The 26,545-nt window shown below is 42.6% G+C and overlaps 1 long non-coding RNA gene across 6 annotated transcripts; it reads left to right on the top strand.

Annotated features, from left to right (window-relative positions):
* The first annotated feature begins 1,021 nt into the window (after positions 1 to 1,021).
* LOC137163123 (uncharacterized) lies at positions 1,022 to 11,945 on the top strand. Of its 6 annotated transcripts, XR_010922633.1 has the most exons (4): positions 1,279 to 1,439; positions 2,074 to 2,270; positions 8,165 to 8,315; positions 10,231 to 11,945. It is a non-coding gene; the product is annotated as an uncharacterized lncRNA (long non-coding RNA). The 6 variants fall into 6 exon arrangements; XR_010922636.1 differs by lacking the exons at positions 1,279 to 1,439; positions 2,074 to 2,270 and adding an exon at positions 1,022 to 1,175; XR_010922632.1 differs by lacking the exon at positions 2,074 to 2,270.
* Positions 11,946 to 26,545: the final 14,600 nt, after the last annotated feature.

Below are 26,545 nucleotides of genomic sequence, written 5' to 3'. Positions count from 1 at the left end.
CTCCTTAGGGAAGAGGGTGTAAGGACTAGGAAAATCACAGGTTATATCTCTCTATATACATGCATATAACCAAGAAGGCTGGTGATACTGTCAGACAAAAGAGGGACTTGAGACCAGAGGGCCTTGGGGTAACCTAGACTCTGCTACGAGGGATCATAGACCAGAGGGCTTTGGGGTAGCCAAGACCCCACTACGAGGGACTCAGAAAATAGACAAAGTACCTGAGGGAACCTGAAGAAAGAAGTGACAGTCTTCACATAGGAGTGGTAGCTTTTCCTCGCTTTGTTTACTAATCAGGATACTATGTGGGGCCAGCATAGTTACTGAGGGTTAATGCTTGTGAAATTGAGGCTTACTAAGGAAAGGCATTGTATAGTCCTTTCTATGTGTCTGTGATACCTGCTTTTCAATAAATAGCTCTGTATTGAAGAGATTGAATCCTAGTCTTCACTGGTACAGTTATTGGGTGCCCAGCTGTGGGTATAGGAATTGATCCCCAGCCCAACAGTGGTGGAGAATGCGGACACTGTGCCAAGTGAAGCTAATAGTTAATGGTTAAATAGTTGAATTGAGGAACAGAGCTTTCTTTGAAGATTTTTGGTGTTTTATTTTGCTTTGAGAAGCAGAATTTTGTTTGAAGCTAAATTGACTTTATTGATTTGACGTGTATTGACTTTGTGTGTTTGAATTGAGGTACAAGAGATCACAGACAAGCAGAGAGGTTATATTAGTGCAATCTTCAAGTCAAGGTTTTGTAAGAGTAAACAAAGCGGGTGCACCTCAGAGGTGAAGGGGGTTGCCCCAAAACTTCCAGGTCTAGCTGAAAACTCTCTGTAGGCACCCTGTACTTCTGGGGCCTTGGAACTTAATTGGGAGTTTTACAGTTAGGAAGATCCTAGGAGACTACAACTCCCATGATGCCTTGGGGAAAAAAGGAGCAAGACTCTTCCCCTTCCAGGGAGTGAGAAAAAAGCATGTGGGGGACTCCATTTTGGTGCTGGGGTGGAGCGCAGGCTAGACTGGAAGCTGCTGGCTGCCTGCTGCTAGCTACTGCCTGCTGCCGGGGTCTCGAAGCTGCTGTTGAGAGTCTGCTGGAGTTGTGATCGAGCAGGGAGCTTCGGAGGTTGGTGGCATTGCCCAAGCCAGGGCAGGGACTGAGCCTGGAACTGACTGAGGTGGGCCTGCAGTGAAGGTGGTGTGAGTGTCTCCCCCCCTTTGTTGTTTGGGGCAGAGCTTGTAAAGGAAGGGGCACAGCAGAGAGACTTTGACTGAGCCTGAGAAGAGATAGAGAGAGAGTTCTTTCAAGCAGGGCCAGGACTGCAGACATTTGGTTGGGCCAACTCCAAATCTCCAGCTTGATACCTGGGCTGAACTGCTGCACTGAACCAACAGAGTGCTGTCTCCTTCAGATCTTCAAGCGTGCCCACGCAAGCAAGGGGGTACGGCTCTGAACTTTAGGGGAGTGTACACTCCGGAGGTGGTGTAAATAGTGGCAGTGTAGATACCAGTTAGACAAGTTTCATTTATTACTGTATACTCGTTTTATTAATTGATGTATTCTTCTGCCCCTGTGGATTTAAAATAATAGTGATGTTTAATTTCAGTCTGTTATGCCATATTTCTTTAATTTGTTAAGTAAAGGTGTGTTAACTCTAATTTAAGTATATTGGATGTTTAGTTTGCATAATTGCAATTGTTGAGTTAGACCTATGTCTCAGATTATTATAATTATTAGACTAGGTTTAGTCCTGGAAGCTCCCAAGGCCCACTATTGAGAGTGTGCAGGGGCCAGCCAGGTGGAGGCACCACCAATTTTAAATTCCTTTAAGAGTAAAGGGACTGCAGCAGAGGGGTGGATAGAGGATTCCCACCTATCCTACATCATCACTGGGATACTCAGGATCTCCTTTGTGGTTAGCAACCTTAGGCGCCCTTGCACACTGGTGAGTGTTGCCTGTTCCCAAGTAACCCAGAAAAAGAAGGGGGGGGGAGGTTACATCTCTATTGAGACAGGTTTGTGAGAGCTTGGGATCAGATCCATGGTTGTCTGATGCTGTTCCCATTCCACATCAGGAGGGTTGTTTGAATGACCGACTGTTGAAATACCAAGAGGATTATAGTCCAGAAAAGGAGCAGATGACTTATGCTGCCATGTGGGTCATGTATCACGCTGTAGATAAGCTTTTGGAAGAGCGAAATGTTTTGGACTGTATGCAGGAGGCTTTGGAATCGGAGTTGGAAAAGGTTAAGGTACAGAATGAGAATATGAGGTGAGATTTGCAAACAAATTTAACCCAGAATTTAACCAGTGCCCAGAAAGCGACAGCATTGACACAGACATGTCAGGAGCTGGAGGAATGGGTGCACATACAGGAACAGGAGAGAAAGCAAATGAGGTAAGAGGCTTTGCAGTACCGAGGAGCTGTTTCACTTTTAATTGATCAGGTTAAGAAACTGGAAAGACTGGATCACAAGAAATGTACTAATGTGATCAGTAAACTGAAACAAGTTTTAGTGGCTCAGAAAACCATCGGTAGTGTGGCTTTGGGAGATAACCCCTGGGATGATCAAGATTGGGAAAATGCTTTGGAAGAATGGCAGAGAGAGAAAGATTAAGAGATGTGGGAACAGGAATATCATGTGCAACGTGCTATTCCTAGTGCCCTTCCACCAGCTTAGGCTGGTAATAGTAAAAAAGGAGGAAGGCAAAAAAGTATGTGTGATGTTGCAGTCTGGAAAAACGTATGGAAGTGTGGAAAGAGAACCCACTTATCATCACATTGACATACGGATTAAAACCGTTCAGTGATTAAAAGAGAACAGTATGTTAAATTAGATGATGACAATGCTGTGGTAGTGGATGATGATGGAAGACCAGTTTACCAGCTGGTGGAGGAGGAATCTGTTCCGGGAACTCAACCGACTGCACTAATTGTGCAAATGCCCCAGACCCCACAACATACAGAGGAGGAAATAACCTGTCCTCTGACTGAAACTGGAAAGCAGGCATTGGCCAAACAGTTGGGACCTTTAACAAAGAAAAACTGTATGGCATAGCTTTTGGGATATAGCATCCAGAAACAATTGGATTTGGGAGACCTAAGGGATTTAATATTAACATGCACTGGACCTATGGAAGGACCAACAGTACTGGCAGAAATTGAAGGTGAGCAAAATAAGGATGAGGCTTTGAAAAGATAGCTCGATTTTTCCTGTCTCCTGCTGAGCTAAGAAAGGCTGTGTTGTTAATGTGTCGGGAAGGAGAAACTGTTATGGCTTATTGTACTAGATAGACTTTGGCATGTATTCTTGCTGTCTGGGATGACAGTGCAAAGCATGTAATAGATTTAATGTGTGATAGATTAAGATCACCTATTAAAAATTTTATAGGGCCATGGGAAAACAGGACTAAAGTGGAGTTACTGAGAGCAGCTCGGGAAGCAGAGCAGGTGTTGGGTAATACAAGCAGTGCTCCTCAAAAGGCAGTCCGTGAAATCTCCTATACTAACAGAGCAGGTTGTAATGGACCTAATAGTCCAAATCTGAATGCTGGTTGTGGTAGGGGACGAGGTGCTTGTGGATTTAGAGGCAGAGGAAGAGGAATTGTGGCCTCAGGAGGATCATTGAGAGGGCAAGTATGGGCTCATCTTTTAAACAGGGGATCGGACATGACACGATTGATGGTCACCCTGCAGAAGAACTAGTAATTGCTTTACGTGAACTGATGGGAAAGGAACAGACCAAAAGGGAACAATCCCAACCGGTGCCACAACCCAGAGCTAAAGCTATTGAAGCAGTGCAAATGATTATATAATAGGACAGACCCCACTCAGCCCTTACAGTATTCTGTCACAGGAATTGACACAGAGAGAGAGGAGCAGCCTTCGGGGCAGCCCCACATCTCAATGCCCCTAGCAACCTCTGCCCCTGAGATTGGATAATTACAGCCCCATTTAACTGGTAGACCATGTATGAGTGCGAGGCAGGTGGGGGCAGAAGGGAATGTACTAGCATTAATTGATACAGGAGCAGAGGCAACTTTGATTAAGTCAGTGCAAACGGATTTGCGGCAGGAACTAACTATTGCTTTGTTTGGATTCTACGGCGGAAAGGTAAGAGGGATTTTATTAGAACATCCACCATGGATAGTAGGTCATACTGAGTTTCTGATTGATACTGTGGTTTGTGTTCAGATGACTGAAGAGCTATACTGGGAGCAGATGTGGTTCAACAGGAAAAGTGGGTGATTGATTTGGCAGGAAGATGGCTGTGGAAAAGAAGGAGAAAGTGTTGAGGAACAAATTATTTCAGGAGGATTAAGAAAGTGGGCTTGCGAGGCCATGGCTGTTGTGGTGTTGCCAGATAATGAGTGGACAAGGGAATTTCCCTTGGTATGGGCTAGAAAGAAATCTGAATGTGGAAGTATAGAAGCAGCGGTGGAGATAGTGGGAAAATTTGTACTCTTATCCAGTGGAAGCCTTCCCCATATAGAAGAACTGCTAAAGGATTTAATTGCACAAGGAGTGGTTGCGGAATGCCAAATTCCATACAACTCTCCCATCTGGCCGATACAGAAACCAGACGGCAGATGGCACCTTATGATTGATTACAGGAAAATTAATGACGTTACCGTTCCTATTGCCCCAATCGGGGCTAACTTCCCCAATGTAATAGCCAGAGTAATGGCTACAGCTAAATGGTTTTCTGTTATGGATATTGCTAACTGTTTCTTTGCTATTCCTTTAACCCCCAAGAGTCAACCTGGGTTTGCTTTTACCTTTAAGAACAGACAGTGGAATTTCAGACATTTACCGATGAGTTTCCAGGATTCACCCACTATAGCCCATGCTCACGTAACCAAGATGTGGGACCAGCTTCCTGAACCAGATAAACCCTGGGTTACATCATATATGGATGACATTTTGGTTACAGGAATCTCTGAAGAGGAATGCAGATGCCAGACTAAATTGGTCATCAGCATTGTAGAAATGCCAGGCTTTAAGCTGCCATGGGAAAAAGCACAACTGTAAGATGAGGTTGAATATCTAGGTACCAGACTGGGGCAGGAAGGCCGGACCATCCATAAACAAAGGGTGGAAATCCTAAGCACCCTTTCTAAACCAGTGGATGTGCATTTGGTGAGAGTTCTTTTGGGAGCTATGGGATTTGTTCAGGATTTTATACCAAATTTTTCAGCAATTTGCAAGCCCCTGTGGTCACTTATAAAAAAGGGACAACAATGGGATTGGGACCCAGAACAAGATAAGATCTTTAAAAACTAAAAGAAGCAGTGATGACTGTACCAGCATTAGCATATTCAGATCCAACTAAACCTTTTTATTTGATGGTATCACACAGCTTGCGAGATATAGGAGCTGTGCTACTATAAGAGACCCTGAGGAGATGAAGACCTGTTGCCTACGGAAGCCTTAAGCTTACCCCACATGAATCTACTTTTTCCTCCTGTGAACTGGAATGCCTGGCCATTGGTTGGGGCACTATTGAAATGGGAGTATATGATAGGGCAAGCCCCTGTCATAGAGACTACAGCACACACTCCAGTAAAACTTATCCTTCAAGGGAAAACATCTGATATCAGAGTGAGTGATCATCGACTGGCCACATGGGCTTTGATTCTACAGAACCGGAGGGTGGTAGCAAATAAAGTAAAGAATCCACCAATGCTCCCCTATATGTTAATAATGCAGGGAAAGCAACATGAATGCCCAATACCTGTATAGAGACCATATGACTGGCCACTACAAGAAGCAGGAGATTTATTGCAGGCAGTACTGGATCACAAGTGGGTATGGTTTACAGACAGATCTAGTTATAACAAACAGGGACAACTTGTTTGTGCAGCTGCAGCTGTTTGCTTGCTTCCAGAACAGGAATTGACAATCCCATGCAAAAGCATGTCAGCGCAAGGATGTGAAGTGGTAGCTTTAAAAATAGCCTTGGAATCTACCCCACTGGACTGTGATGTGGTTATATCTTCAGACTCTCACTGGACAGTGCAAGGAATAGCCCATTTGGGGCCCCATATGGGAAAAACAAGAAGATAAAGAAATTTCATATTGGCCAATATGGAAAACAATCAGACAGCGAATGGGCTCTACAAAGATTAAGCATGTTAAAGCCCAGGTACCTCATCTACCATGGAAGGATTTTACAATAATAAAGCAGATGCAATGGCTAAGCAAGCAGCTGCTATCATGCCATACTTAGAGAGAAGTGAAGTCAAGGTGGTAACTCAATCAAATGGGAAAAGAAATCAAATTAAATAATACAGAAGCTGACCCAGAAAAGGAACTGAATCCTGAGCAACTCATAGAACAGAGTATGTTTGTGCAATATGAGAATCAGGACTGTGAATTGGGGGGACAAAAACTGGCAGGAGTGGAAGGAGAATGGGAAATAGAAAAAAAAGGAGAAATAATAGTGGCAAAATAAGGACAACAAGAAAGATGGGTACCCCCAAAATGAAGCAGGGAAGAAATAATAAGATTTATCCATGAACAAGGACATTTTGGATCTAAAAAAAGGCTGCAATAAGTAAAAAAGTGATGTGGTGACTAGGAACAAGGATTCAAATTGAAAACTTTTGTCAAAACTGTTTGGTTTGTGCACAGGTTAATCCTAAAAGCAGGAAGGAAAGGGTGATCAGGCATCAACCTGATACTACAGGCCCATGGCAACGACTGCAAATGGATTACATTGGACCTCTAAGAAAAACTCCTACAGAAAAAGCGTATTGCCTAGTGGTAATAGATGATTTCTCAGGCTGGGTTGAAGTGATTCCTGCCTCTGACAACACAGCTCAAACTATGGCTAAGGCCCTGTGGACACAGGTGCTGAGTCGATGGGGCATGCCTTTGTGTATAGATAGTGATCAGGGTGTGAATTTTGTTGGAGCAGTGGTACAAGCTTTGTTACAGATGATGGGAATTAAACAGAAGTGGCACGTAGCATATCATCCACAAAGTTCAGGAAAGGTGGAAAGGAAAAACAGAGAAATAAAGGATGCACTGACTAAACAGATGCAAACAAGAGGTTGTGATTGGGAAACAGCTTTACCTGCTGTTCTGATGACCATGAGAGCTTTAAGACAAGCAGGGAGTTAGTACACGCCTTTCGAGCTGATGACAGGCAGGACCATGAGGACCCTGAAATTATTGTTAACATTAGCCAAGCAGATGCCAGAATGGGTGCAAAAGGAAGTATGGATAGGAAACTTGGTTCAAACAATGGAGGAGATCTGGACAGAAGAAAACCAACGAAGACAGAGAGAGGACCAAAAAGGACAAATGGGATACCAATGGAAAATAGGGGACAAAGCAATGCTAAAGAGTTTTGTTACAAGAGGGAAAATGGAACCAAAATGGACTGGGCTGTACCCTATCAAGTACATAACCAGTCCAATAGCAGTCTTAATGGCTACTCCAACAGGGGGCATCTGGAAACATTCTGACCATATCAAACTGTATATTTGAGAACATGGGAAACACAGGTAAGAAGATGTAAGGGCAAGTGTCATTATGACAATCTAAATGCCCATCACACAATTGAGAGAAGTCTTAGAAAAAGAAAATGTATTATAAGCTTATAGAATTAATATGTTTGCTTGCATATATATGTATCTCTTCTTATAAAGTTGACTTTCTGTTTTAGTGTATATATATATATATATATATATATATATATATATATATATATATATATATACACACACACATATATATCCATCTTAATATATATAAATTTACAAGTTTATATTTTGTCTGTAATGCCAGAAACCTACAGGCTATATCCTGTATGATAAGCTAAAGCATAGGATATGTATATATGTTCGTGACCTTTTGTTGCAGTATGTTATGGACCAATGATCCCTTGATAAGGCATGAAAGAAAAAGACGAAGAAGACGACGAAGTGGTGAATAGTGGAATAAGCGTGCAACCTTCAAATGCACATGAAATCTAATTGTGACTCAATGGATATTTGTCTCCTTAAATTATTCGGGTACACAATGAATTGGAAAATAAAGCGACTTGTATAGCAACTCCAGAGTTATAAGGAAACCCACCCCATTAATGTGAATATAAATATTGTTAATTTGATCTGTAAGGCCAAATTGGAAGCCTTTTATTTTGTTTTGTTTTGCAGATTGATGAATATATGGATACCAGAAGAAGTATGTTGGGGAATCTTGCTGGTTGGATCGCTTGCTATGTGATTACTGGATCACTGGTTGGAAAATCTGTTCTTCATGGATTTGCAGCCAGAGGAGAAGCCAGCAGAGTGTGAGGCCACTGTGGTAAGACAAAAGCCCTTTTTGGGGGCGGGCAGATCATCATCACAGTACATCCAGGAGGCACTGAATGGAGCTGGATGAGGTCTTGGCAAATGGAAGTGGGTATCCTAACTATCCCTGGAGGGAAGGTAGTAGAAGTAAGCAGGTGGAAGTGTAGGAGGTGGCAATATTGGCTACTCAAAGGACTAAATGATCGGGGACCCTTTAGATGGACTCCTATATGTTCAGAAAAAGATCAATGTGTAGAGGGGACCTGTTTGGAATGGAAATGCATAGAAAGATTCAAGCAGGTGGATGTAGAGTTTGGGACATATTGGTAGGATCAGGTGGGTCCAAATTATCAATGATACCACCAAGTTGCATTTGTGGGGCCCGTGGAGTTAGAGCCATCTCAAGCACAACAAAATGAAAGCCAACCATTAAATAATACAAGCTAAATGTTAAATGATACAAGCCTGTGAAACATAAGGGAAACCTCCATAGGTGATAAGGAGGAAGGAAGCACAGAGAGCACTCCTCTGAGTATAACTCCTTTAAAAATGAACTCCAGTGAGGAAAGTGAAATGGAACCCCAATTGGCAAATGATAGTTTACCTGTCCTCCAGATATATGTCTCTAAGATGGTCACCTCAAAGGGAGAGAACACCCGTAAGACTAGTCAGCTGTCAACACACCCTCAAGAACTGCAAGGTCTTCCAAGTGTCCTACTGATCTATGAAAAGCTTTTTACAGCTGAGAACAATGAGGATTATGAAAATTATGATGATAGTGAGGAAGGGTATGACAGTTTGGCATTGTGCCAATGCAGATCAAGCATGGCCATGTAAATGGATGCCCAGTGTTCTGCATGGGTTACCTCCCCACACATACCAACATAATCCTGGAGAGGCACCTCATGAGTGTATAACCCAAGGGGCTTGGTTTGAAAACTGGACAAAAGTAACAGGCATATCCACAGGAGTTTTTGTAAAACTGTAATAACATCACAGAAAATATTAATATCTATCACTAGAGATGTAAGTGGTATTCATTAAGTTGTTCATTGGAATATGGTAATGAATATGAATTGGAGTGGGAGCTTGGAAATTAAGGGGTTATGGTACAGGGACATCATAATGGGACTCAATTTAAAGGATGGGAGGTATCCAGGCAAAAGTGTCCCCAACAAACACACATGTGCTTTAAAATGTTTTACTTATAGTGAAAATAGAATGAGTCAAATCTGGATTAATGTAATTCAACAAACAGATGAGCATCGAAATATCACTACTCTAGCTCCTAAACGGATGGAGTGTCTGATCCCAGGTCATGATTATGGTCGCAAATATATACAAGATGAATCCAGATTTAAGATTACTTTTGTCTTATCCCCTGAAGATTGGATTATAGACAGCCACTATCCAAATTGTTCCCAATGGGTTGCTGAATATAAAACATATTGGTCTTGGGATTTAAAAAGAAGAGAAATGGTTAAAAGAGATGTCACCTGGGAAACTTTTAAAACTGGTTTGGGATTAGGAAACACTTGGAGTCTCTTGACTTTAAGAGAAAGAGTGAGAGATGCTCTGCAGCAGTTGGCTGAAGCAACAAATACAGAAGCCCAAGGGGAACTAATGGACCAAAAACTGGGCCATGCAGTAATGGAAATGAGCGATTTATTGGGAAAGGCCATTTTGGAAATTGTTAACCAAGTAAAGAATATTCGTGCAGGTTTAACCTGGGGAGAAGTCTGTATGGAGGCACAAGGAATATTGGGAGAACAATGGAGATACCATGGAACAAAGTGCTAAAGGTAGCTGGTCAAGGACATTGAACTGGGAGTTGCAATACTATTCTTATATTAACAACACATTCCAAGGCACCTGCAGGGTAAGAGTACAAAAGTGTAGTATATGCCAATGTGTTCTTATCCTCTCAGGTACAAAAGGTGTATCCAGTAATCTATGCCAGCAGCTGGGGAAATGAAATTGGATACTATGAAATACTATGAAATAATGCCAGAAGGAAATGGAATATGATGGAGTCCAATGGGAATGGGCAGCATTAATTGAAAGGGGAAATTGGAATATAAAATGGATAGAAGATAACATTACCATGACTTGCAATGGAAAAAAAGATTGGTGGGGATTATATGAAATAAATCAAAATATATGTTGGCACCAGGAGAGAGAACGCAATTTAACTATAAATAACCAAACCTGATTTGTAGAACGAGGGATGTGGTACACATGTGGAGATATACTCTATTTCCAATACAAACAATACCAATGGCACCCCCAAGTGGTTAAAACATATATACCAGACCCCAGATTAAGGTCACCCAATTTGGAAGAAACAAAATGGAATGATACAGATTGGGACATGGAAATACAAACATAACAGGGAACCCTACACCAGATAAAACAAACAACAGGTCTTGTCATAGCCGTGAAAGGTGCACTTGCTTGGAAATATCAGATCATTGAAAAAACTGCAAAAGATCTAGCATGTGAAATGTGTGCTTGGTATGATACTGTATGTCATGTAACAGAATGGAAAGAAACCAATTATGTTATTTTGGATTGTTGGAACTATGCTACTGTTATTCTTATGCTTCTGTATTGTGTATCAAGCATGCAAGCAGTATAAGAAAAGACAAGCTTTACAGGGAGCCTTTAAAATTCATTTTGCACAACTCAAAGCCACAAAATAGATAAAAAGAAGACACTTGGCCCATTGGTGGGATAATTGGCATAATTGATATGATTGGTGCAATATTGGTGCAAGTGGGGGACTATTGGGACAGTGCTGTATAACAATATAGTATTACAATGGACAAGTTTGGTGAACCTGAGTGCTAGAAGATTCTGGGAGCAGGGCCTCTTAGCACTAGACAGTGGAACATCACTGAGAACGCCAAACTCGCACTTGGCATCGACAAGAGTCATGAATGTTTGTCCAGGCCCTATGTAAGCAGCTGTGCTGATGTGGAAGATCAATGGCCACAGTCAGCCAAAGGCCAGTTCACCTGATGTGTGCACGTGGAGGTGTGTAATGGTGAATCTGGGACTAGCTGACCTGGGTCAACTGACCCTATAGAACAACGTGATGTCAGATGCTGGGGGAAGTCGTTAATGGAAAGTGAATGTCAGCCAATCCCTATTGCCCCGTCCCAAATTATGAATTAATTATGATACGCTAGGTGATATGCTAGCAATGCATATTTTGGGGACATGTGACTCCTTAGGGAAGAGGGTGTAAGGACTAGGAAAATCACATATTATATCTCTCTATATACATGCATTTAACCAAGAAGGCTGGTGATACTGTCAGACAAAAGAGAGACTTGAGATCAGAGGGCCTCGGGGTAACCTAGACTCTGCTACGAGGGATCATAGACCAGAGGGCTTTGGGGCAGCCAAGACCCCACTACGAGGGACTCAGAAAATAGACAAAGTACCTGAGGGAATCTGAAGAAGGAAGAGAGTCTTCACCTAGAAGTGGAGCTATTCCTCGCTTTGTTTAATAATCAGGATACTAAATCAGCATATTTACTGAGGGCTAATGCTTGTGAAATTGCGGCTTACTAAGGAGAGGCATTGTATAGTCCTTTCTATGTGTCTGTGATACCTGCTTTTCAATAAATAGCTTTGTATTGAAGAGATTGAATCCTAGTCTTCATTGGTACAGTTATTGTGTGCCCAGCTGTGGATATAGGAATTGATCCAGAGCCCAACACCCTGATCCTCTAAAAATGTACACACAATTAATTTTACACTCTTGAGAAGTGACATTGCAGTCAATGGGACTACTTACATATGTAAAGTTAAGTACATGAGAAATACATTATTCTGCAAGTAGTCCCTTTCATTTAATTGAGTCTGGATTTTAGCAACTAAGGGTGGCAGAATCTGACCCCTTTACAAGAAAAGTCTGCTTTCACCTAGTGCAAGCTATCTAGAGTTCAAAATGTCTCTAAAGACTACATTTTCAATATGTAGCATCAAATTTTTCATGTGTAGTTTTGCACACACTGCTGTGAACACTTTAATTTGTCTGATTAAATGCAGCGTGCATTGAATTGTATGTATAAATTAGTGTGTGAGCAAAATTCCACATGAACAATTAGCCAATTAATTGAAAATTTGGCTGTTAGAGACATTTTGAACTCTGGGTTGTTTGGTCTAAGTAAAGCATTTTTCTTTAGAAATCAATATTAGCATTAAATACCCTTTTTAGCAGTCTTTCAATCTGAAAACAAAACCAATTGGTCAGAAAATTTTCTCTTTGTATTATAAATGCATTAAATTAATGTTAATTGTAAGCCTGGGCCTTGGTTTTGGCTTCATGTCAGAGCACTATATTTGCTGATGATTTATATAGAAATAAAATATGGTATTTTGTTGCTATGGCAACCTAGATCACTATTTTTTCATTTAGGAATAATAATAAAAATGTAACTGAATCAAATAACATTTTCATTCTGACATTTTCTGAACCAGGCCTTTCATGCAGACTGTGCATAATCTCAATTTAAACTAGTTTATTATCCTATTTTACAGGATTTTTTCATTTTCTGTGTTAATGTCATAACCACTGAATTTAGCTTATACTATTCAATTGTCAATCATTATTTCATACCTCACCAGCGATTTTCTGTTCTGGTCCCATAGGATGTCTAATTGGTTTCTGGGTCCCAAAGCTATTTCTTGAGATCCAGGTATGTCAAATGGGAGCCAACTAAGCATGAAAGGTGCCTTTCCAAGGGCTCACATTGTTTGCTCCAAAACTCAAACACATATGCTGTCACTGTTAATACCTCTTCAGTCAGTTCTGACCCTTTCCCTCCTATGGTTACTTTTAACCTTAAACTGTATTAATTTTATTCACTACATCACTTCAGATCACGTATGTTATACAATAGTTAATGACTGATGAGTTTTTCCTTGGATTGTTCCAGGGTATAATTATTTGGAGTCTTATAGAGGTATAACTTCACTCGTTGTTTACTGTTCTTATTCCAAATTCCATCTAGCAATGGCTGTTCCAGTTCAGTAGCCCATAATATATTATCTTTTCTTTATCACCAGAGGACTATGGCTTAGAGGTCTAAGCATAAGGTTTGAAAGACTCTCTTGAACCATACCTGCAAACCGGAAGGACAAGGTCAAGCCAACCCTTCAACTTTTCAAGGTGAGAACTGAGCTTTATTTAGTTTACTGCAGGTGGTCTTTCAAATGGATTCTTTAAAAAATGAGGGCTTCTCTGCTTTATGTGGATTTCATCAGACTTTTTATGAAACATACTGGAATCTTTCAAGCACTAGATAAATGTATAATTCTATTATAAAATGCACCTCCCTTCATACTTTGAGTTCTGTTATAATGTATGTCCCTAATGTATGTCATATCTTATTTCCAAATGCCCATTTTAAATCAGTTAAGATTCAGAAATGCCTTTAAATGATATCTTACTTCTCAGGAGATGTATTTCAAGTCTAAAATGCTGTTCTTACTTTTAGCCTATATAGTATATATTCTGAAGGAGATGGGGGAATTCCTTGGGGAGGTATGTGTGGTATACATAAACAAATGTGTGCTTGCGTATACACACACCCCAAAGTGTATTTTGGCATTCTTATTTCTTTTCTTTTTTTTCTATGTTTCCAGGATTTAAGGAAGTGATTTGAGTCCTTCAAATCAGAATGCCCTGTTAAAGAGAAGTTTGCCTTATTATTTTGATCTGTCATTTTTTGGTGAAACAAGCCATCTGTTATTTGAACAGTATCATTCATTTCCTCAATGGAATGATGACACTACAATCAGCCATCATTATTTTCCCATACTCTTGTATCAGAACTAAGTGCAAAGGAAATACTTTATAATTACTCTAGGCAGATTTCCCACAGGTTAGAGATGCCATAGATGGGATTAATGAATATCACTTGAAAAAGTTGAAGTAGACAGAAACAGAATAGGCTTCAGCAATAATAACATGCAGATGGGTTGGAATGCTAGTGGGAAAAAACCCCATCAGCAATTAAACTTATTTCTTATAACCGCAGATGTGCATAGTCTCTTATTGAATACTAAGTGCACTTGAAAGGAACTTGTAGAGGGAAAGTGTGGTGAAATATATACAGTTTAGCTCAGTGCAGTCACAGGGTTTTGATTATTTTGGTTAACAAATTTCAGAACCCCCAATCTCTGCTCTTTGAGTACTCTTCTGATCATTTCTCCATTCTGCTGTATTGAGAAATGAAAGGTTTTTCTGCCCTCAGAGATCATTGTCTGAACTTGGGTAGGAACTTTATGGTTCAGGTTGACCCTTTAATCTCTGAGGTATACCATTACCTCTTGAAAGGGGAAGTTTTGAAGTCTTGTTTTATAGCTGGTATTAACATAATAGTGTCACTCCCTAGTTATTTAGTGCCTAGCTAAATAATTCTCCTCTGCTTTTACTGGAGAGACACACTGAACAACTAAAGCACCCCAGAGGAAGCAATTTAGCATTGTAGATGTACTTCTTATAGGAGATACAACAGCAAACTGTCATATGGACAGGTAAACATACCCGTGTTCCACAACCCCAAAGTCCTAACTGGGTGATTTCCATCTCTAGCAGAGAAGAGGTGTATTAGTTGGGCTAGCAGATTGAACAGTCAGTTGCAAGTTTGATGGAGCAGAACTTCAGCCAGTGTAGTCAAAGGAGCTATCACAATTTACACCTGCTGGGGATTTGCTCCATGTGCACAAAAAGTTCTGTTCACGTTTGGGCCTTCAGAATGATTTCAGTTGTACAGATTTTGGTGTTGCTGGTCTTGCTGATTTCTGTGGGTTTCCTTTCCATATTTCAGTCACCTGTTCAGAGTTTAGTTTCTCAATGAAGTCACCTTTTTGGGTGTTTATTTTAGCCTCTCACTGAAAAAGTGAAGCTTCACCTTTTAGTTTCAGGAGCTGGGGTGGATTTAAATATCAGTGTAAACCGGCAGGCTCTCTCCTAAGCCCTAAAACGAGCCAGTAACTCACCTAAGTCCATGTTAGGCCTTTGCTTTGGGGCACAACTTATTGTTCAAAACATAATATTTGTGAATAACACAAAACCAAAGCAAGTCCTCTGACAAATGTAGACTCCATTCCACAAAGACTTTCCCCTGGCCTCTCTCATCGCTGGATGGAGGACACATCTTTCCCTTCAATCCCCTGCAACGTCACATGCAGGCAGCCCTTAAAACATTTCCTGGCTATTTTATCCGGTCACAATCAGAGCCTGGTTCTGATTCTGCCAAAATGACATGAGGGTAGTCATTCTTTCAAGAAATCAGATGATACAATGAGACTTCTACCATTTGGGCCTTAATTCCCATGACAACAGTTTATGGGATTTCAGCACCAGTGAATGCAAACCCTAGCTCTGATTTGGCATTCAGCTCTAGCCTAAGCTTAATCCAGAGCTAGATATAAACATACTGCTTTCTCAATCTGCTAGACTATATAATGATGAGTTACCAGAGCACAGAGCTCTTTTTGGGTAGTTCTGCAAAAAACCACTAATGCTCCAATTTAATTTGCTATACTCAGAGCTGATTCAAGGGAGTTCGTAACTTTTTCAAAGCACTGATCCATTTGTATTTAAAGCTTATAGTTCTTTTCTGTCTCCCTTATGGTAATAAAGTACTGTAGTTACCATGAAAAAGTCAATATCGACTTACAGATAGTGGCATCAGAGTTACTACCATTATTTCCTATTTGAAGGACAAGGAAACATAACGTTATCCCAAATATCACTGTGTGGTGACTACTGGTAAATGGTGACTTTTTAATGGCAACCATTTTGTGCGTGCTTATATGTAACCCTTTTGCCAGTTGGAATTGGCAGCAACAAGGGCCGGGTTCAATATCTAGGGGTTCGTTTCAACAATACAACACAAAACCGGCCCAAGCCCCCAACCAGCAATTTGCGACAATTACACACCACCCTTTGAGTGCCTCTAGAGGCAATACTTCCACTCTTGAAAGCACAGAAACTGAGTGTAGAAAAGAGACTTTTAATAAAAAAGGGAAAATAACCCGGCATTGACTTGAGAAAATGCCGCAAGCAGGATTCACACACATAAAACCATGAACAAAACACCCACCCCAGAGTATGTTGAGCAGTTTCCTTTTGCTTCAAGTTCTTAAGTCCAGCAACAAGGAGTTCTTTTAATGTGCCCTTTCCTTTAGAGCACCCCACTCAGAGGTGCCGTCCTTAGTCAGGGCAGACACAGAGTCTAGAGGTGCAGATGCAGAGTTCACCTCCACCCTGGTTGAGGGGAGGGGTAAAGAAGTCACCTAGCTCGCTACATTCTGGCTATCCTGCTAGCTTCCCACCACCCTGCTGGCCCCTGTGCCAGCGCCCCCCGGCCACTGTGCCAGCCACCCTCTTGGCCACTCGTGCCGCAGGCCACTCCACCAGTGGCCCACTAGCTGCCTTGCCAGCTGCTCTGCTGCACGCCATCACCTTCTGCTATCACCTGCTTTTTCACTATGACCTCTGCGGGTTGGTTTCTTGAGATTCTGAGTGATTTTGGCTCTTAGTGGGTGAACCTCAGCGCTGAAGCTGGGCAGGAGCGCTGTCCCACAATAGGTGATTTCACGTTTAGCAAGCACTTAACAAAACAAAAGACTCCTAATGGAATCTTAACTAGTTCTATCTTTGAACAGTGGGAAGTGGAAGTTAAACCATGCGCAGGGCTCTTAGGCAGACCCACACTTCAAAGCAGGAATATCTGTCTGCACTCCCTCTCAACCTTCACAGGGCTCTGGCATCTGAGCCCCTTGATTACCCAGTTCGGTTCAGATGATAGTGACCCTTCAATCAGAAACAGGCTAAACACAGTTCTGCTGCTCTTTGTTCATACAATAAGGGGAACAACATTTCATTACCCCTGCATTTTACACTTAAGTGATTTGTAACCCAACACCAATTAAAGGGATCATTTTGGCAAAGCAGTCCCATCTTGCTGAGCACCTAAGCAGGATGGGTGTGTTCATGCAATTACTAGCTCGGCAGGGGAGAGTCTATTCAGACTCTGCTTACATCTACATCCAAAATATCCTGAAGTATATTACGACTTTGCATACTATGCTTAGGAATCACTACACTTACTACTGCAATGCAGCCATCTTTGGGCTGAAGCAGCACACAGCAACGCTACTCAACTATTTAGGACAGGAAGTGAAGAAAATCATAGCATCTGTTCAAAATTGCATGGTAAATTTACATAGGCAGAAATAATTAGCTGAGTAATCATCTTCTATATTGTTAGTGATACACCTGCTGGACTACATTCAGTTTCAATCATTGGATTCAAGGTGTTGAATGAAAATGAAGGCATTTTCCTTAGAGGAAGAAAAGTTCTCAGTAGATCCTCCGTCAACATTTTGTTTATCCATTAGTATACAGTGAGGATATGAGAATCATGTATTCTGATTTGGTTACCTCAGCAGTGTCCTTTTTGGGACCCTATTTGTTTCAGAATATGTATTTTATACTTGATTAACTCATGATTAATGAATGTATCAGGCTTAGATATGCATCAATGGCATTGACAATGACATCCCCATAAGACTGTTTCTAATCCCTTTAGAAGGGTAACCAATGTGACAGTTGGATTCCCAGGAGCAGAGCCTTATGAAAATCTGCCACGCTTACTTTATTTTGTCTACAGACTCACACACAGTGTCCCATTTCTGCACAAGCCTTTCAAGCATATATAAAGAGTTCATTGCAGAGATCACCAGATGCTTTTCATTGTCATTATTCCTATTGGCTCCAATAAATGCTTAAATCAATGAGCAGGCCCTGAAATAATGTTTTCCCTTCTATTTCTAGTTTTGTTTTTTCAGTCATTTTCTCTAGGAAATTTTCCTGGAGGTGCTCACCAATCCTCCGTCAAAGGTTCCTTGGCAGAGCTGCTTTATTCCTTTCGCTGTTGTGTTGAGGAGTTCAGACATTTTTAGTTAATCATTTGTTCCAAAAGAGCAGTGTTGTGTGCAGATCATTGGTGTTTGGTGCAAACCTTTGGGGTTGTATGCACTCAAGGCTATTGATGGCTGCAAACTGTTTAGGGCGGTGTACAAATCCAAAGGTGGGAAGCTGAAAAGATTCCTATTGGCTGATGAGAACCCTATATAAGCCTAGAACAGATTTGTGTAACGGGGCTGTTCACCTAGCAACAACGTACAGCAGCACGCACACGAAGATCATTGGACCATGACCAGAAGATCCAGACTTACCTGTTTCTGGTTCCAGTGTTCTTGGTGGACTGATTCCGAGTTCCCGAGCCTTCCTTCGCTTCCCTTTTCTTCAAGTTGCCTGCCGAATCCTGTTGAAGAAGAGGAGGTGATGTGTTAATTTACTTATTGTGTTCCCACCCATAGTTTTATGTTCTTATAGGTAGTGGGACCTGGCTTCAAGCCTCCTTGTAACCAAACTCCCGAGCTTTGTTATTTGTTCAATATACCGTAAATGTTAATGGTTTATTTCTCTGTCTTGTAATTGAACTCAAACCTGGTGATAGATAAGGGATGGGGGAGAGGGGAATCCCGCTAAGGGAAGGAGTCTTGAATTAGACATTGCTCTTCCTTTCTATAGAACAGGGGGAATTGGCTGAGCCTGTCAAAAGTTGTAGGAAACTTTCCTGTGCCAATTGGCAATCACTTGTGCAGAGACCAAAGTGGCACACAGGTGAACAGCATAGGAACCCAGTCTGAAACCGCATGCATGCAGGAGATGCATCCTTGCAGCTTTGCTTACCCTGAGGAGTAAGACATCAGCTTCAATAATCCTTGCCTGTGGAAAATGGAGGAAGAATTTTCAATTTTGTCCCTACTTGCCTGCAGTGATCCCCTTAAAAAAACACCTAGACTAGTGGTCCCCAAACTTCATGCCCCATGCCCCCCCACCCTTGTCTGCACCCCCTATTCCCCCAGCTGGGGCTGGGAGCAGGGCCATGGTTGGGGGCGGGGGCTGGGGCCGCAGCCAGGCACCACAACTGGGGCCAAGTGCTGCAACCGTGACCGGGGGCCAAGGCAGGGGCCGAGGCCAGAGGCTGGGCATCAAGGCCATGGCTGGGGGTGGGGCTGGAGCAGAGCTTGGGGCAGAGCGTGGCTAGGAGGTGCTCCCTCCCTGCCCCTTGTGAGGACTGGCCTGGGCCTTGCTGCGCCCCTCAGTATGGGGCCTATGACCTAGACCCTTTGCCCCAACTTGAGCACCTCTCCCCCACAGGCCAAACTCACTATGTTTTGGGCTTTTGCTGAGCTGGGTACTTGCCAAGGGACAGTGAAAAACCGATTCATATTTTAAAAGAGGTGTATTTTACTATAATGATTTGATGCTGTGAGTGAACTAACAATCATGCTTCTGTTTATTGTTTATTCTGCTTCTGCAGATGTGGCCTTCAGGGGAACCCCTTACACACCAACAGAGTGTCTCTGCCAGATAAGGAAGTGACCAAGGCGGAGCAAGGAAGACATGTTTCAAGAGGTGCTTCAGTCCTCAGAGGCCAAAAAACAAGAACGCAGGGTGTTGAGAGAGACTTTAAATGAAAATTACAAAGTAGACAGGCAGGACAGAAAGGAGAGCCAGGACTGAATTTTAATGGGCTAGGAGTGGATGATAAAAGTGATGGAGGACCAAATGGAGATGTTGCAGTCCCTAATCATGCTGTAGGCAGAATACATGCATGCTCACCACCTCCCCCCCTCCCTACAGCCGATACAAAACTGCTTGCCATGCCCTCCTCAAACTCCTGCCACACATTCCATTCAACCTCCAGCCTCTCGGTACCCCATTCATTCCACCCATTCAGACAGCTTCCCAAATGATAGCTGGACTTACACACAGCTATGAGAGCCTATGCTGCCCTTAACTGTTATCTTTCTTCCCATTAAGCATTTTGTGTGTGTTGTTAATTGGTATTTAATAAAACATACTCTAAAAAATAATCAGGTTTTGTGTCTCCCACACACAGTGGTTGCTGCTGCAATTAATACACAGTGGCAATTGGATCATCTGCAAACTACAAATCATGGTCAGGAATTATCAAAATTTTCATGCAAAGTGGCAGATTAACAAAACATGACAGAGTGCTGTATAGAAAGACACATTACTGGTGCTCATTGTCAAAATGGTGCCTCAAGCCTTCCCTGATATGAATAGCCCCCTGTTGTGCCCCTGTAATGGCCCTGGTATCTGACTGCTCAAAATCAGCTGCCAGGCAATCCACTGCTGCCCTCCACTCTAGGGGAAACGTTTCACCTATAGCCTCACAAATATTATGGAGTGCACTGCAGGCTGTTATGACCATGGGAATATTTTCCTCATTTAGGTCTAACCTGCCATAAAGGCAGCACCAGCATGCTTTTAATCTGCCAAATATACATTCTATGGTCATTCTTCACCTACTCAGCCTGCTGTTGAAGAGCTGCTTGCTCCTGTCCAGATTCCACATATGAGACTTCATGAGCCATGGAAGAAAGGGATATGCTGGATCTCCCAGGATCACGATGGGCATTTGAATATCCCCCACTGGAAACTTTTGGACTGGAAAGAAAGTCCCTGCTTGCAGCTTTCTGTATAGACCAGTGTTTCCAAAGATGCATGCATGCGTCATGCACCTTCACTGACTACCACTTGTTAATGTCAGTGAAAAGCCCACAGTGATCCATAAGCGCCTGCAAAACCATAGAGAAGTACCCCTTTTTATTGATGTACTCCATTGCAAGATGGCCTGGGCCAAAACTGGGATATGTGTGCCATCTATTGCCCTGCTGCAGTTAGGGAATCCCATTGCCGTAAAGGCATCCACTATTCCATGCACATTTCCAAGAGTCACAGGCCTTCGTACAGAATGCGATTAATGGCCCTGCACATTTGCGTTAATGAAGCTCCAGCTGACTCGTGACTGACTGGTAGAAGTCTGGAATTGCCAGCTTCCACGTGGTGATCACCACGTGCTTCTCCACTGAGAGGACAGTGCTCATTTCGGTGTCCTGGGCCGAGCTCTGCACACAGTTCCAGGAAGGTGGCTTTCTGCATCTGAAAATTCTGCAGCCATTGCTCATCATCCCAGACCTGCATAATGATGTGATCCCACAAGTCAGTGTTTATTTCCTGAGCCCAAAAACAATGGGGTCCATCATGTACAGCTGTCCCATGAATGCTAAAAGTAATCTGGTGTTATTTCTTTCCATGTCACACAGCAGGTCAGGCACCTCTGATTCTTGTTCAGATTGGGATTTCATGATGTACTGCATGACCATCCATGATGTGTTCAGAACACTGACCACAACAGTGGAGAGCAGTGCAGGATCCATCCTTTCAGCCAGAGATGGTGGGCGCACAGTAAACAAGGGCTGTTGAAAAATGCTGTGAAATGCAGTTGGAAACCCATATAATGATGGGATGGAAAAAACTGCATCATGGGGCATTGAGCCCGCACCCATGATTCACTGCGATCCACTCCACCTTCCCACAGCTCCTCGTTGCAGAAGATGGTGAGTTGCACAGTGGGATAGTTACCCACAGTGCACTGCTCTCATTGTCAATGCTAGAGAACCAACTGTGGACACGCTCTGTCGACAGAAGAAGCATTGTGTGAACATGCCGAAGCAATGTAATTATAGTGCTTTTTGCATAAATAAAACTCTGTAGTGTAGACAAGGTCTGAGACTGGATGAGGAGTTGCGGGGAGACTGGGAAATGACGTGGGAAAGAAAGAGAGATCTGACAAGGAGTCAGGATGGTGGGGTAGGGGACATAGAGAGAAGAGAACTAGGCCTGGCTGATCAAAGAGACTGAGACAAGGAGCTACATGAGGAGGGACACTGAGATTGGACAAGGAGTCTAAGGAAGAAGATTGGGACTGGGAGCCAGTGGGGATGGACAGTGTTGGCATGGGGAGCGATAAGAGGGAGACCACAGATAGCTCAGATGAGGAGCTGGAAGGTAGGAACTGGGACTGTCTGTGCAAAGAAACTGGGAACAAATAGTTGGAGGGTGATAGAGGGGAAACTGGGAATGGTTGGATAAGACGACAAGGACAAGGAATGGGGGAAAGACTCGGACTGGCAGGTGATGACTGTGATTGGAGAGGATAGAACATTGTTTATACCCACCACCTTTGAGTAAACAACAATCCTGATTGATTGCCTCATAAACCTCCACCATCACAACCCCCACAGTTGATTTGCTAACACCACAGGGAGAGACAAGAACTGGGAGAGACAAGAACTGGCTGGGCAGGAAGACTGGAACTTGGATGAACAGATGGAGGAGTGGAGACTGGGACTGGCTGAGTGAGCTGAATAGGACTGAGATGAAGAAATAGGTCTGGTCCAATGAGAGATTGGATGGAATGGGGCAGAAGGGGTCATGCTTGTAGGAGGGGAGAAATGGACCAAAGTCTGCCTACTAGAGCATGCTCCCTTCCAGAGCCTGGAATGGAACCCAGGATTCCTGCATCTCATCCTTCCTCTGCTGCCAGCAAATATCTGTGAAACCCGTTGGCAAAGTGTCTTGTCCCTGCCTCCTCCCTTACTGGTCTGCATAGATAATTCCAATATACTACTGCTATCATTTACTCCATTAGCTCAAGTTGAAGATGTCTGCATGGTGAAGCTAAATGTTCCCACCCTACTGATGAACCATGTGTGTGTCAATATGATGTCAAAAGATGTAATCTGCTATCAAGTTTACTTTTTTTTTTTTTAAAAAAATAGGAAATTAGAGAGACATACACCAACCCGATGTGCAGAAAGAATAGCAAATATGGTAGGCGCCCAGCTTTGCTTAGAAAGAAGCCTTTGGTGAACTTAAACACAAAAAAGAAGCTTACAAGAAGTGGAAGCTTGGTCAGATGACTAGCGAGGATTATAAAAATACTGCTCGAAGATGCAGGAATGAAATCAGGCCAAAGCGCAATTGAAGTTGCAGCTAGTAAGGGACATGAAGGGCAACAAGAAGGGTTTCTACAAGTATGTTACCAACAAGAGGAAGATTAGGGAAAGTGTGGGCCTCTTACAGAATGGGGGAGGCAACCTAGTGACAGAGGATGTGGAGAAAGCTGAGGTACTCAATGCCTTTTTTGCCTCTGTCTTCACAGACAAGGTCAGCTCCCAGACTGCTGCACTGGGTGGCACAGAATGGGAAGGAGGTGAACATCCCGCAGTGCTAAACGAACAGGTCCAAGACTATTTAGAAAGATTGGACATACACAAGTCCATGAGGCCATATGCAATGCATCTGAGGGTGCTGAGGGAATTGGCTGATGTGATTTCAGAGCCACTGGCTATTATCTTGAAAGCTCATGGCAATTTGGGGAGGTCCCTGATGATTGGAAAAAGGCAAATATAGTGCCTATCTTCAAGAAAGGGAGGAAAGAGGATCCAGGGAACTACACACCAGTCAGCCTCACCTCACTCCCTGGAAAAATCATGAAGCAGGTTCTCAAGGAATTTATTTTAAGGCACTTGGAAGAGAGAAAGGTGATCAGGAACAGTCAGCATGGATTCACCAAGTGCAAGTCATGCCTGACCAACCTGATTGCCTTCTGTGAAGAGGTAACTGGCTCTGTGGATGTGGAGAAAGTGGTGGATGTGATATACCTTGACTTTAATAAAGCTTTTGATACAATCTCCCACAGTAGTATTATCAGCAAATTAAAGAAGTATGGGTTGAATGAATGGACTATAAAATGGATAGAGAGCTGGCTAGATCATCGGGCTCAACAGGTAGTGATCAATGGCTCGATGTCTAGCTGGCAGCTGGTCAAAAGCGGAGTGCCCCAGGGGTTGGTCCTGGGGCCGGTTTTGTTCAACATCTTCATTAATGATCTGGAGGATGGGGTAGATTGCACCCTCAGTAAGTTTGCAGATGACACTAAGCTAGAGGGAGTGGTAGATACGCTGGAGGGTAGGGATAGGACAAATTGGAGGATTGGGCCAAAAGAAATCTGGTGAGGTTCAACAAGGAGAAGTGCAGTGTCCTGCATTTAGGATGGAAGAATCCCATGCACAGCTACAGACTGAGGACTGATGGGCTAGGCAGCAGTTCTGGAGAAAAGGACCTGGGGGTTACAGTGGATAAGAAGCTGGATATGAGTCAGCAGTGTGCCCTGGTTGCCAAGAAGGTTAATAGCATATTGGGCTGCATTAGTAGGAGCATTGCCAGCAGATGGAGTGAAGTGACTATTCCCCTCTATTCAGCATTGGTGAGGCCACATTTGGAGTATTGTGTCCAGTTTTGGGCCCCCCACTACAAAAAGGATGTGGACAAGTTGGAGAGAGTCCAGAGGAGTGTAACAAAAAATATTAGAGGGCTGGAGCACAAGATTTATTAGGAGAGGCTGAGGGAACTAGGCTTGTTTAGTCTGCAAAAGAGAAAAATGAGGGGGGATTTGATAGCAGCCTTTAACTATCTGAAAAGGGGGTTCCAGGGAGGATGGAGCTAGGCGTTCTCAATGGTAGTAGATGACAGAACAAGGAGCAATGGTCTCAAGTTGCAGTGGGGGAGGTCTAGGTTGGATATTAGGAAAAAGTTTTCACTAGGAGGGTGGTGAAGCACTGGAATGGGTTACATAGGGAGGTGGTGGAATCTCCATCTTTAGAGGTTTTTAAGCTGCAGCTTGACAAAGCCCTGGCTGGGATGATTTAGCTGAGGTTAGTCCTGCTTTGAGCAGGGGGTTGGACTAGATGACCTCCTGAGGTCCCTTCCAACTCTATGATTCTAAAAGAACATTTTTAAGATTGCAAAATCAAGCTCTCAAAAATTAGGATTGCCATATGCCAAATGCCAAAATTAAGGTTGCCTGTATTAGAGAGGTTCTTGAAGAAAAGGTTACCAGAATTTTTTTGCTGTGGGCAAAACAATTATTTTTTCCCTAGCCTTGTTCTCTGAAACAGCTGAACTCTTCTGGCTGAAGTTTTCCAAAGAAAAAAATATTCAATGTGAGGTAGACGCCCATCCTAGAAAATTTCATCCAACATGATTAAAGTTTGGTGAAGTTGTACGAAGCAACTGCAGACAGGTTCTTATAATAGGCAATGTCAAGCAATCTTATAGATGAAGCTACCAGCCATTCTTGTAATATGCAATTAGTTACAGATTCTGAGTGCTCTGTATCGCTGTACAATATGACCATTTATCAGATGTGGTAGCTATACTATCATATTTCTAGATAAAAATAATTATTTGGGTAAATAATTCAGTCCATCCCTGGTTCCACATCCTGCCACCCCACCCCCCATACACACACAAGATCTTGAATGAGCTCAAAGACCTAATTATGGACCAAACCATAGTAATTTGGTTTTAAAATGAGGCATTTCTTTGAAGAATTATGGAAAGCTGTTGGCAAAATGACAGCAGCTGTAAAAAGCAGACTGAAGCTGTCAGCATGGATGCAATAATGCAGCTGCTGCGTGCGACTGAGAAAGGTCAGGAAAATATGCAGAATGCTCAAACAACATGTAAAAGTTCCTGAGGACTACAGAATGCTCAGGCAGGGGCCTGAAGTACAATACAAAAGAAAGCAGAACAGGCAAGAATACAATAAGTGGGGAATACACTTTACACACATATATCCATATATATATATATATATATATATATATATATATACACACACATATAGCACAAGTGATATCAGCCATAAAAACAGCATCCATGAATTGATCACGCAGTCTCACTTCGCCACTTCAGCAAAGTGAAACATGCTAACCTACCTCAGTAAAAATCCCATAGGAAATGGGAAAAATGCTGAGTTGGGGTGATCTAAAGCCCATTGGAATCAATCAAAAGACACCCATTGACTTCAAGGGTGTGTCTACATTGCAATATACCACAGCCTTCATCTATTTGTGAAATATGGCAGCACACATTGAGTTCTGTGAAAATTGTGTGTGCTCAGGACCTCAGAAAACCAGGCCACCTTTATTTAAGTGTTGATTCTGCAAATGCTTATGCAAGAGCTTACCAGTAAGCATGTGGAGTAGCCCCATTGACTTCAGTAAGATTATTCGACATGTTTAAAGTTAAGCACGTGTTAAGTATTTGTAGGATCAGGGCCATTGGTGCATAATTTTCAGTACCCAGGCCCTGAGCTTTGTTATTGACTTCAATGGGTGCAGCATCACCTTTTTACCATTTTAGACAGTCTTCCAATCATTTTTTATTTGTCTAACTCTTAAAAAGTGACCATAAAAAATCCTGAA

The sequence above is a fragment of the Emydura macquarii genome, unplaced genomic scaffold (assembly GCF_026122565.2).
Source record: "Emydura macquarii macquarii isolate MOO-44397 ecotype Brisbane River unplaced genomic scaffold, CSIRO-AGI_Emac_v2 contig_2473, whole genome shotgun sequence".
NCBI lineage: Eukaryota > Metazoa > Chordata > Testudines > Chelidae > Emydura > Emydura macquarii.
The sequence above is the reverse complement of the archived record's forward strand: the minus strand, read 5'-3'. Positions and strand labels throughout refer to the sequence as shown.